The sequence below is a fragment of the Mustela nigripes genome, chromosome 1 (assembly GCF_022355385.1).
Source record: "Mustela nigripes isolate SB6536 chromosome 1, MUSNIG.SB6536, whole genome shotgun sequence".
Classification (NCBI taxonomy): domain Eukaryota; kingdom Metazoa; phylum Chordata; class Mammalia; order Carnivora; family Mustelidae; genus Mustela; species Mustela nigripes.
Genome location: NC_081557.1, coordinates 65,345,863 through 65,357,647, shown reverse-complemented (window position 1 = coordinate 65,357,647; position 11,785 = coordinate 65,345,863). Strand labels below are relative to the sequence as shown.

General features: G+C 36.2%; 1 pseudogene; it reads left to right on the top strand.

The window, feature by feature from the left end:
• Window positions 1-11,423: 11,423 nt before the first annotated feature.
• Window positions 11,424-11,507, top strand: LOC132008650 (U2 spliceosomal RNA; annotated as a pseudogene).
• The last annotated feature ends 278 nt before the right edge of the window (window positions 11,508-11,785 follow it).

Here is an 11,785-nt window from a genome sequence, read left to right as displayed (position 1 = left end):
GTGGCCGATCATGATGTTCAGGTGGATCGGGAACAATATGCAATTAAAATAGAGTCACGGTATTTAGTATAAGAAAAGTAAGAGAATGATGGGTCCTTTATAGGATGAGTCCTTTACAGAGGAAGTTCTCCCTAGAAGAAAAAAGAATCGAAAGAACATAGAAGTTGTTATCAGAATAGAGGATTTTAAGTTCCCAGAGCTTGGAAGCTGAATAAGGTTCTGTGGTGCGTTGGATTCAAGCTCTTCCTTCCACTGGGTGGCTAAAAAGGATGACATTTCTCAAAATGAGAACTTAAAAAAAAAAAAAAAAAATCGACACCAGACTTACAGGAATATCAAGTAGGAGAGGAACTCCCTAAGAAAAGAGGCAGAAGCTCTGTGCACAAGATGTCTGTAAGCTAAGCACAGAGGTCACTGATGGGAGGACAGGGCTCTCAAGGTAGCTGCTAAGGGATCTGTCTCAGGTTGGAGAAGGGCTACGGAAAAAAGATGGAATGGATTTCAAAGTAAGGGAAGTGATGGCATGCTTCTCTGAGGGAGACCCTCCTGAGTAAGTTTATTTTCCCATGTTAAAACTTTGTACCTGGGTTTTGTTTCACTCAGATATAGTAAGATATGCAGACATGAAAATAATCACCATGCAGGAAGAAATTTACTTACAGATTTCTAGAGACAGGGAGAACCGAGAGCGGCCCAGCGCCACATGGGGAAAGGACCAGGGCTGGTCAGGAGGCAGAGGGGTGAAAGTGAAGATGGTGGCCCAGAGCCTTCAGTGGAGTCAAAGCTTTCACAGAAAGAAATGGGTAGTTACGCTAAGTACAGTTTAAGATTCGGTAGTTTGAGTCCTTTTGACTTGCTCTCATCTGTAAGGGTGCTCTCCAGTAGTCTGGTAAGTAGCCCTCAGGTGATTTAGGGCAGGAGAAATATTGTCCTGGTGCTTGGTAAGTTTAATAAAAGTGATGGTTGGGCCTGTGGGCTCTGTGTTGGTTGGTTTGCATATCAAAGGCACCCTCCCTGCGGAGTCAATTGCTGTCTTTAGCAATTAGTTCATCCTGGGAGGGGCAGTGTGTCCAGGATCAAGGCTTAAATGCCAGAGCCATGGACAAAACAAATTCTGTAACTATGTTTATGGTGATGGATGCTAATTAGGCATTGTGGTGATAATTTTGCGATATATACAAATATCAAAGCATTGTGTTGGACATCTGAAACTAATATAATATTATATGTCAAATACACATCAACAAAAATAATACAGGCAATAAGAAAATATAATCAATAAATCTTTCATTCAGTTAGGCATAAAGAATGGAAGAAGTGGTTAATTGCATTTTCCCTTTCATTGGCTGGTTTAACTCTGAACATAACTTTATAAAAATTTAAGATTCAGTTAACTTTCTTGATGCAGATCTTAGAATGGTGAAGAAATTTATCAGTTCAATAATAAAAATATTGCTCATTATTTTGAGTGCTTGCCAGCTCTATCAAAGAGCTTTATGTAAATTATAGTATTTAATCCTCATAACAACCATACTGGGGTAAATACCCCTATTTGCACCTAAGGAAACTGAAGCCTAGATGGTTTAAGTAACTTGCACAAGGTTACTGGCATATAAATCCAAGTCTTTCTTGATTCAAAACCCAAGTGTTTCACTGAGATAGGTACACATTTCCCATGGGATGTTTCACTTACTGAGGAGATCACCCTGTTCCGTGTCATTCAATGAAGGCACAGTTTTCATAAAATAAGGAGTATAGAATTTGATATCACTTCACTGATTTGCTTAGAATAAAACCAAGTTTGCACTGGTTTTTCACTCTTAATAAGCGCAGTCCTCACAGTGATCCATAACATGCAGTCCATCTTAAGCTTGTATTTTGTACATGACAGTGGCATGTAATTTAAAGGAAAAAAATCAGCCCAACACTAAGTGTACAAGGCAATAAATCTCAGGTCCCCAGAGCAACATTTTTCTGCCACCCCCTTCCTTCAGACATAAAGAGATGTGGGACTCCTGCCAGAGAAATATAATAAAATGTAAGAACGGTTATAAATGAAATACAATCAGAGCCCTACAATCTGCTTCTTTGCTAGCTTGCTTTATTCCTTCCTTGAGGATTCTATTTCTTCCTCTCCTTCACCGTGGTATTCCATTTCCCTTGCTTTCATTTTCCTGGTTCTGCCGCTATTGATAACATTTGTCCTTTCCCTTTTATTCTCTTTTATGTGTTTTCTTTCTTGTGAAAGGGGGGGTGGGGAACTGTGATGTTATTCTTATGTGTATTCAGACTTAGGGTTTGCTTTTTTGGTTCCCTTTTACTGCTTTCTCTCTTTCTTTCTTTCTTTTTTTTTTTTTTTTTTCTGGATTTTTTTTTTCCTTCTGTGTCTTTTGCCTGTGTTCACATTGTATCATTGCTTTGATCTTACTCCCAGGTTGGGAGGGGCAGTTTCCTACAGACTATCATGTTGAGAGAATTTTTTTTCCAAAGCAAGTCTTAACCTTGCTCTTGAGATCAAACATCAGAATCCCCAAGGCTAAGTCCAGGGCCAAAGTATATTGAAGGAATGCATTCATTCCCTTATGCAGGCAAGAATACATTTGTTCATTTACTCTCTCTTCTGTGTCTCTATCCATCCTTCTTTCCTTTCATCAAGTATTTATTATCTTATGTTCGTTTATTTGATCAGTCAATAAACATTCACAGAACACCTATGATGTTCCAGGAACCAGTGGCAAATGGCAGAGTGGGGAGAGGGGACTATAAGCAATAACGGAAGAGTTGCCAGTAGAGATTTTTTTTTATTTTTAATTATTTTTTAAGATTTTATTTATGTATTGGTCAGAGAGAAAGAGAGAAGACACAAGCAGGGGGAGTGGCAGGCAGAGGGAGAAGAAGGCTCCTCACTGAGCAAGGAGCCTGATGCAGGACTTAATCTCAGGATCCTGGGATCATGACCTTAAAGCAGACGCTTAACCCAGTGAGCCACAGGCATCCCCAGTAGAGATTTTTTAAAATAATAATAAAATCAATTAAAAGTCTTTTTTTTTTTTTTTTTTAATCATCATCATGTGCTGGGAATTCTAAACAATGCTAGTGCTAAAAGCATCTTCCCCATGGGGGCTCTCTGTCCATTCTGATGACTTCCTTTCTCTCCCTTAAGTGTGGCCCTATTACAGAACAAAAGAGACAAAAGTCCTGACCTTTTGAAGTTTATATTCTACTACAGGAGAGATTCTGTGTGTATTTATGGATATATATGTGTGTGTGTGTGTAAATATGTAATTATTTATATGTATATATAATTGTATAAATACACACATGCAAAATTATATCAATTTAATTAGAAATACAAATTAATAATACATGCAAAGACTAAGACAAATAGGAGATTGTGTAAGCTATGCCACATCTTAAGAGAACAGGAATTAATAAACCCATCAAGGTATTATCTGCTTCCAGTCATGACTGGGATTAATTGGATTACATATATATCTTCCCTCAGTTAGTTATCTAACTAACTGTACATCAAAATCACTCAAGGGAGTTTTAAAAATATAGGTGCCCTGATCTCATTCAGAAAAATTCTAATTCCTTTGCTTCTAGAGTATGGCCCAGGTATGAGTGTATTTGCTGCAAATGCAGCAAAATCAGGCTTTTGTTGTTCTTCCAGAGAAACTGTTCATCAATGTACCATGGCAGGATGAGAGGGCATGGTAATCCATGTGGGGAAGATGATGGGCTTCCTTGGGGCACGAGAAAACCTATAGTTTTGGGTGATAGGGAAGCAGGAAATGTAAACATCCTCTCTCTAGACACGTAACAAGATATCACCATGTATCTGCTCAATGAAGAGTGAATATGGGTTCCATTTCTGACCAAGAGATGGAACTGGCAGGATCGTGGGCTTCATCCACCAAGCTGGGCCTCAGAGGAATCTGAGCAGGGAAAATGGAAGAAGCTCTGGTTACCCCTGGGAGACTAGAAGTTTGAAACTGTGTGGAAGGTAGTGACTTTGGATAGACAACAGTCAAGCACTGCTGGGGTTAAAACACGGTGGGAGTTGTTGGAATTTTTTTTTTTTTTTTTTTTTTTTTTTTTTTTTAAGAGAAGGAGAGGGGTGGAAGGAAGCAGAAGGAGAGGGAGAGGCTGATATGGGGCTCAATCTCACAACCCTGAGATCATGACCTGAGCTGAAATCAAGTAGGATGCTTACCGGATCGAGCCATCCAGACATCGTATGGAGTTGTTAGAATTTTTGATCTTGCTTCTGGACCACCAAAAAGGCAAATAATGCTTGCTCCCACATGTGGGTACAGATGTGTTAGGAATAAGCGGAACAGCTGATGAAGAAGCCCTGTATTTATGAGGAACTGAGATTAACGGGCATTCGTCACATGCTTCCTCATCGCCTTTTTTCAAAGTTCAGGTTTGGAAATGAATCTCTCTTCTTCCTGGGCTGTGAAGAGTAAATGCCCGATAAGAGGGCTTATTTTACAGGAAGGGGAGAGGTTGAATCCAGCTTTCTTCAATGCTTTTACCTTTGGATTTTTTCTACTCCACTCCTCGGAATTCCTCAGACTGACAGACATTGGGTTCTAGCTCTCCTTTAATTCTCATTGCCTAAAAAAAAAGTAGCCGATGCCTCCAAGGAAAACAAATTCATAGGTCAAAATAACAAGACACGTAGAAGAAAAAAATTTAAATTGTTCCAGTGTGAGGGCATGAGTAAAAAAAACCCAACATATTAAACACACAGTATCAGAAGGATTCTGAGAAACTCATTAAATCTTCAGTGTAGTACTTAAATCAACAGAGGAAGTAGGGAAGACCAAAAAGTTGGAAAATACACTAATTTCTAATCTTTTTAAAAAATTTTTTATAAGAGGGGTGCCTAGGGGGCTCAGAGGGTTAGGCCTCTGCCTTTGCCTCAGGTCATGGTCTCAGGGTTCTGGGATCAAGGCTCGCATCAGGCTCTCTGCTTGGCAGGAAGCCTGCTTCCCCCTCTCTCTGCCTGCTTCTCTGCCTACTTGTGATCTCTCTCTCTATGTCAAATGGATGAATAAAATCTTTGAAAAAAATTTAAAAAAAATTTTTAAAGATTTTATTCATTTATTTGACAGAGGGAGAAACAGCAAGAGAAGGAACACAAGCAGGGGGAATGAGAGAGGGAGAAGCAGGCTTCCCGCTGAACAGGGAGCCTGATGCAGGGCTCAATCCCAGGACCCTGAGATCATGACCTGAGCCAAAGGCAGCAGTTTAACCAACTGAGCCACCCAGGTGGCCCACTAATTTCTAATCTTATTAAAAGAGAGAGTTAATCACTTTTAAAAAGAAAGTATTAAATAGAAATATAAAAATGGACATGATGCAAAAATAAGGTAAAACATAAGATGAGAATAAGGTGTCTAATTATATAGAGGGCAAACTTTAATTGGTGCAAAGACAAATTCTGGCACATGTGAGTAACAACCAAAAACATTCTATATGCTAATTACAAGAGAAACCTAAAACATAGGGACAAGCAAAAATTGGAGGAGAAAACAGAAATAAAGCTATTATACAGGAATACTAACAAAAAGCTATATTAATATTAGATAAAATATTTTAAGGTAAAAAATTATTGGGGTAGAGAGTATCACTACCTAATGATCCAATTTCAATTTGCCAAGAATATGTAGCTATTATAAGCATATGTATATATGTTTAATAAACTCAAAATAAATGAAGCATGACTTGAGGGAATTACAGGGAGAAATTGATAAATCTACAATTTTAGTAGTAGTTTCAATACATAGCTCTGATTTATTAATAGTTAAGGAAGCTAACTAAGCAGAGGATATATAGATCTCCACAGCATAATGAACAAACTTGCCCCAGTGGACCCAGAGTTCTACATACAATAATAAAGAGACACTTTTTCAAGCCACATGCAAAATGATTAAAAGAACTGATCACGCAGGTTGCCTGGGTTGCTCAGTTGCACAAGCACTGTACTTTTAGTTTCCCCTAAGGTCATGATCTCAGAGTCCTGGGATGCAATTTACTTCACGCTCTGTGTGGAGCTTAGCCTGTACTCGAGATTCTTTCCCTCTCCCCTCCCTCTTTCCCTCTGCCTCTCCTCCCACTCACTTGCCTACTCTCTCTCTCTCTCTCCCTCTCAAATGAATAAAATCTTTTAAAAAGTTTGGTCATGCACTAGGTCACAGAGAAAAATCTTAAAAAACTTCAAAGATGCGTATTACAAAGGTCATAATCTTTGATCAACGTGTAATTCACTTTAGAGTTAATGACAAAAACATAAATGAAAATGTCCCACATATTTAAAAATTTTAAAAACATATTGTTAAACAATACATGATATAAAAATAATTATAATAAAAATACGTGCAACTTAATTATAATGAAAACACTATATATCAAAATTTATAGGATTCAGCAAAACAAATGCTTTAAAATAAATATATATCCCAATCATTTTTATTAGAAAATAAGACTTCCAAATTTGAGCTAAGGGCTCATCCTCATAAATTAGAAAAGGAAGGATAGACTAAACTTACCATAAAGAGCAACAAAATCAAATTATTTTTTGGAAAAAAATTTAAAATGGGAGACCAACTTCTGTCAAAACTGATCAAGAGAAAAACAAAAGTAAATAAACAATACTAGTAATAAAAGTTGTTCCACTGGGGGTGACATGCCAAGAGTTTTGCCAACAATTCTGAAAAGCATTGATTAAATTAAAATTCTTATGAAAGTACGTCTTGTTACAAGTGAATCAAGGAGGGAAAAACAACATAAATAATACCATAGGCATTAAAGTAATTGAAACATTAGTTTAAAATAGTCCCACAAGCAAAACACTAGGCTCAAAAGGTTTTAGAAAGCTTTTGCAAGTTTTCCAAAACATCTCTCCAAGTTTATGCAGTCCCTTACAGAAAAGAGGAAATAAGGAATGCCCTCTAATGGCTTCTATAGTTCCATTATCCACTTGGCATGAAAACTAGACAAAACTATACAAAAAGAACAATTCCAAGTCTATTTCACTCATCACCATAGATGAAAAAAAAAAAAAAAAAAGAAAGAAAGAAAGAAAGAAAAGAAAACCTAAAGAAAATGTTAAGAAATCAAATCCCAAGATATGTTAAAAAAATATAATACACTCCAATCATACCACTTTCATCCATGGATGTAAAGGTATTTTCATAACAGACAATTCAGAAATTTAACACACCAAAGGCAAAAATCATATGATTATATATATATGTATATATATATAATATATGTATATATACATATATATATAATATATTTTTTGAAATTAATACCCATTTATGGTGATGATCACTAATAAATTAGAGATAAGGAGCCTTTCTTCTTCAGATATAGACTATAAAGAAACTTGAGCAAAAATCATCCTAAATGAAAAACATGAGATTGTTTTCTCTAAAATAAAGCTGCCCATGGTATCAGGTGCCTAAGCTGTGCCTTATATTCTCCTGGCTCACCTTCTCCTCCAGTACTCCTAACAGACAGCTTCCCATGGGTATAAACACTGACTCAGCTAACCCACACATTTTCACTGTCTGTCTAGGATTTTTCTCACACCATGACTAGAGACACCTGTGGAGGTATCAGTGGCAGGCATGCCCCTGCAAATGGCAAGGGTGAATGGGTTAGTATCCCATGAACAATTCTTGAGCAGTGGAGAAGAGGAGGCAGAAGATAAATGTTCCTCTTTTTCCTCTCTCCAGTGAACAATTGTGAGGATAGTCTTCATAGTATCTCCTATGATCTTAATGGTATCAAGTCCCACTTGTCACAGAGGTGATCAATCAATCAATTATTCACCTTCTTACTGGCTTTTCCTCCCTATGTCTTTCACTCTCACTGGTCTTCTGCTTCTTTTCCTTGGGATTTCTCCACAAATGAATTGTTTGTTTTCTCAGGTTAACCCTGGATAAGAGAAGTTCTATCACCATTCTATTCAACATTATGCTAGGGGGCTTAAATTATGATTGAAAGTGTACAGATTGGAAAAGGAAATGTGCACTAATGATACTTGCAGATGTTATGAGCATTTAATTAGAGAGCTAAAAATAATCCAAAGACACTTTATTGAATGTAATAAAAGCATTTAGCAAGCTGCCTGGATATAAGATTACAATTAAAAATATTATATTTCTATAAACCAACAGCAAATGGCTATTAAAAAAAAACAGTATATAATCAGTAGTAACAGAACACTTAAATACATTAATAAAATATTAATTTTTTAAAAATTGTATTAAGGGATATTAAAGAAGATTTAAATAAGTAGGGACATATATCATCATGGATAACAGGCGTTCATATTATAAAGAAATCATTCATTCCAAAATCAATTTATAAGCTCAACAAAATTCAAATTAGAATCTAACAGTGTTATTTTGGAACTTGATGATCTGAATCTTAAATTTTATAAAAGATTAATGGGTCAAGAATATTTAAGGTATTTCTCATAATGGGTGACTGACCTAAATGGGAGGCAGGAATCCATCAAAATCCTAGAGGAGAACACAAGCAACCAGAGTAACTCTGTGACCTTGGCCTCAACAAATTCTTCCTAGACATGTCTCATGTCAGGCAAGGGAAACAAGAGTGAAAATGAACAATTGGGACTTCATCAGGATAAAAAGCTTTTGCACAGAAAAAGAAACAGTCAAAAAAGCTAAAAGACAACCTATGGAATGAGAGAAGATATTTGCAAATGACTTATCAGATAAAGGGCTGACATCCAAAATTTATAAGGAGATTATCAAACCTAATACCCAAAAAACCAAAATATCCAGTCCAGAAATGGGCAGAAGACATGAACAGTCATTTCTCCAAAGAAGACATCCAAATGGCCAACTGACACATGAAAAAATGCTCAACATCACTCAGCATCAGGGAAATACAAATCAAAGCCACAATGAGATACCACCTCATAGTAGTCAGAATGGCTAAAATTAATGTCAGGAAATGACAGACATTGGTGAGAGTGCGGAGAAAGTGGAACTCTCCTACATTGTTGGTGGGAATGCAAGCTGGTGCAGCCACTCTGGAAAATAGTGTGGAAGTTCCTCAAAAGTTAAAAACAGAGTTCCTGCCACCCAGCAATTGTATTGCTAGGTATTTATTCAAAGGACAAAAATAGTGATTGGAAGAGGTGCATGCATCCAATATTTATAGCAGCACTGTGCACAAAAGCCAAACTGGAAAGAGCTCAGATGTCCTTTGACAGCTGAATGGATAAAGAAGAAGTGGTGTACACACACACACACACACACACACACACACACACATCACTAGAATATTACTCTGCCATCAAAAAGAATGAAATCTTGCCATTTACAAAAATGTGGATGGAATTAGAGGGTATTACGCTGAGTAATATGTTAGAGAAAGACAAATACCCTACGGTTTCACTCATGTGGAGTTTAAGAAACAAAACAGGAGACCATGGGGAAAAGGAAGGCAAAATAAAATAAGATGAAAACAGAGAGGGGGCAAACTGTAAAAGACTCTTAACTATAGAGAACAAGCTGAGGTTTGCTGGAGGGGAAGTGGGAAGGGGGGGATGGGGTAATTCAGTGATGGGCATTAAGGAAGGCAGGCGATGTAATGAGCACTGGGTGTTATACGCAACTGATGAATCACTAAATTCTACCTCTGAAACTAATAGAGTACATGTTAACTAAATTGAATTTAAATTGAAAATAGAATAAAGCATTTCTGCAAGTCAGGATGAGGGTATTACAAATTCAAACTTAGTTTGAAGCTAGAGGATTATGTGGTGGAAAATGGGAAAAAGAGGAATGTGCAAAGGCCCAGTTTTGTTTGGTCCACCTGTTTGAAGGGGTGGAAGTGGTGATGAGTCTGAAATTTATATAGGTCATATTATGAAATAGCATAGATGTCATAAGATAAAAAAATTATATTTAAGGTAGAGGAAAAAATTTTGGAAAATGTTTAATGTGATTGAATTTTTGAAGACATTTTATGGGATACATTGAGGAGGAAGAAGATTTGAAAGATCAGATTAGGAGGCTTTTAAATTGCAGGAAGTGAATAAATAATTATTACAAGTAGAGTAATAATGGATAGAGGAAACAAGTTTAGTAAAACCAACATATGGAGGCACCTGGGTGGCTCAGTTGTTAAACATCTGCCTTTGGCTCAGGTCATGACCTCTAGGTCCTGCAATGGAGCTTCATTCACATCTGGTTCCCTACTCTGCAGGGAGTCTGCTTCTCCCACTCCCCTGCATCCTGTCCCTCCCCACTATTCGTGTAGTCTCTTTCTCTTTCAAAGAAAAAATAAAATCTTAAAAAAATAAAACTAACATATCACTTTAAGAAGTGCTAATGGATTAAGGTTTGTAGTTTAAAGTAAATTAAGACAATTTATTGAGCAGTTATGGTGTGCCAGAAAACAATTCATACTAGGCATATTTTATCATTTTAAAATAATACCAAGAAAACCAAGATTTAGAGAGTTGAACTTTTTTTCCAGAAACACAGAAATAAGTAAAAAAAATGATTCAGAATTTATGTCTTTGTTATTGTGGCTCCTGTGCTAAGAAATATATATATATATATATATATATATATATATCTCACATATATTACGTGAAACTGTTATTACCTTAGCTATTTTGTAAGGAAGACTAAAGTGTTTTTTTGTTTTTGTTTTTGTTTTTAAGATGAAAAAAGTAAATAACAATAATAGTGGTATATGGATATGGTGCCAACATTGAAGATGGCAGTGAAATGATATTAGCTTGAGAAATACAGAAATATATTTTATAGCCTCTTGATGCCATATATACTATGAGGAATTTCTAGAACAGTTTAACCGATTAGCTGAAACTCAAGTAGTCCAGAGGGGAGAATTAGGCCCAGAGGGAACAATTTAAATTTATCTTCATATTCACAACTAAGAATTAGACATTACTTCAAAAGAGTCCCTTCAGAGGTTCCAAGTTCTCTCTGTCCCATCACTGATTTACTGGGTGATCTTTAAGAAGTTAAGTCTGCTTTTCGCCCCTCTTTTCTTTTTTGTTGGTAAAATGATGATTACAATGCCAACTTTGACTATCTCCCGGGATTATATTGGTAATCAGGTGAGGTCATGAATGGATGAGAAGGCTCTTCTACATGAATGGTTTGCAAATAATATATCATTCATTCTAAGTTTTAAAATGTACATGTGAACAATGAATAAATTAAAAATAAAACTACTGACCAAGAGCTAATAAAATAGGGAAAAAATATTCCATGAATAAGACAAATGTTTGAAGAAGAGATTTTATTCTTGATGTCTTCAAATAAAAATGTGAACTTAATTGGGTCTGGAATAAGAATGGTTAGTAAGAAGACCCTTTAGAAACCTTGCCTCCAATCGCTTCTCGGCCTTTTGGCTAAGATCAAGTGTAGAAACCTTGCCTCCAATCCAAAGTCAATAAATTTATTGTACAAAGCAATCAGGAATGGGGTATTTAAAAAAAATGCATAAAATAAAACTCAGAAGTCATCCAAAATGTACCATCTACACCAAGTTCAAATGCCTCAAATTAATTTTCAAAAGCTCTTCATACCCCTCTATTTAAGACTTTATATAGTCATATAGAAAAATTATTTAAGTAGATCCAATTGTCTCCATCCATCTGTAACTTCTATCACTCAACTTCATTTAAACAAGTTACCATTTATTTACTTATTTTTTAATTTTGCTGCAGATGAATAGATGTATGGATACATTC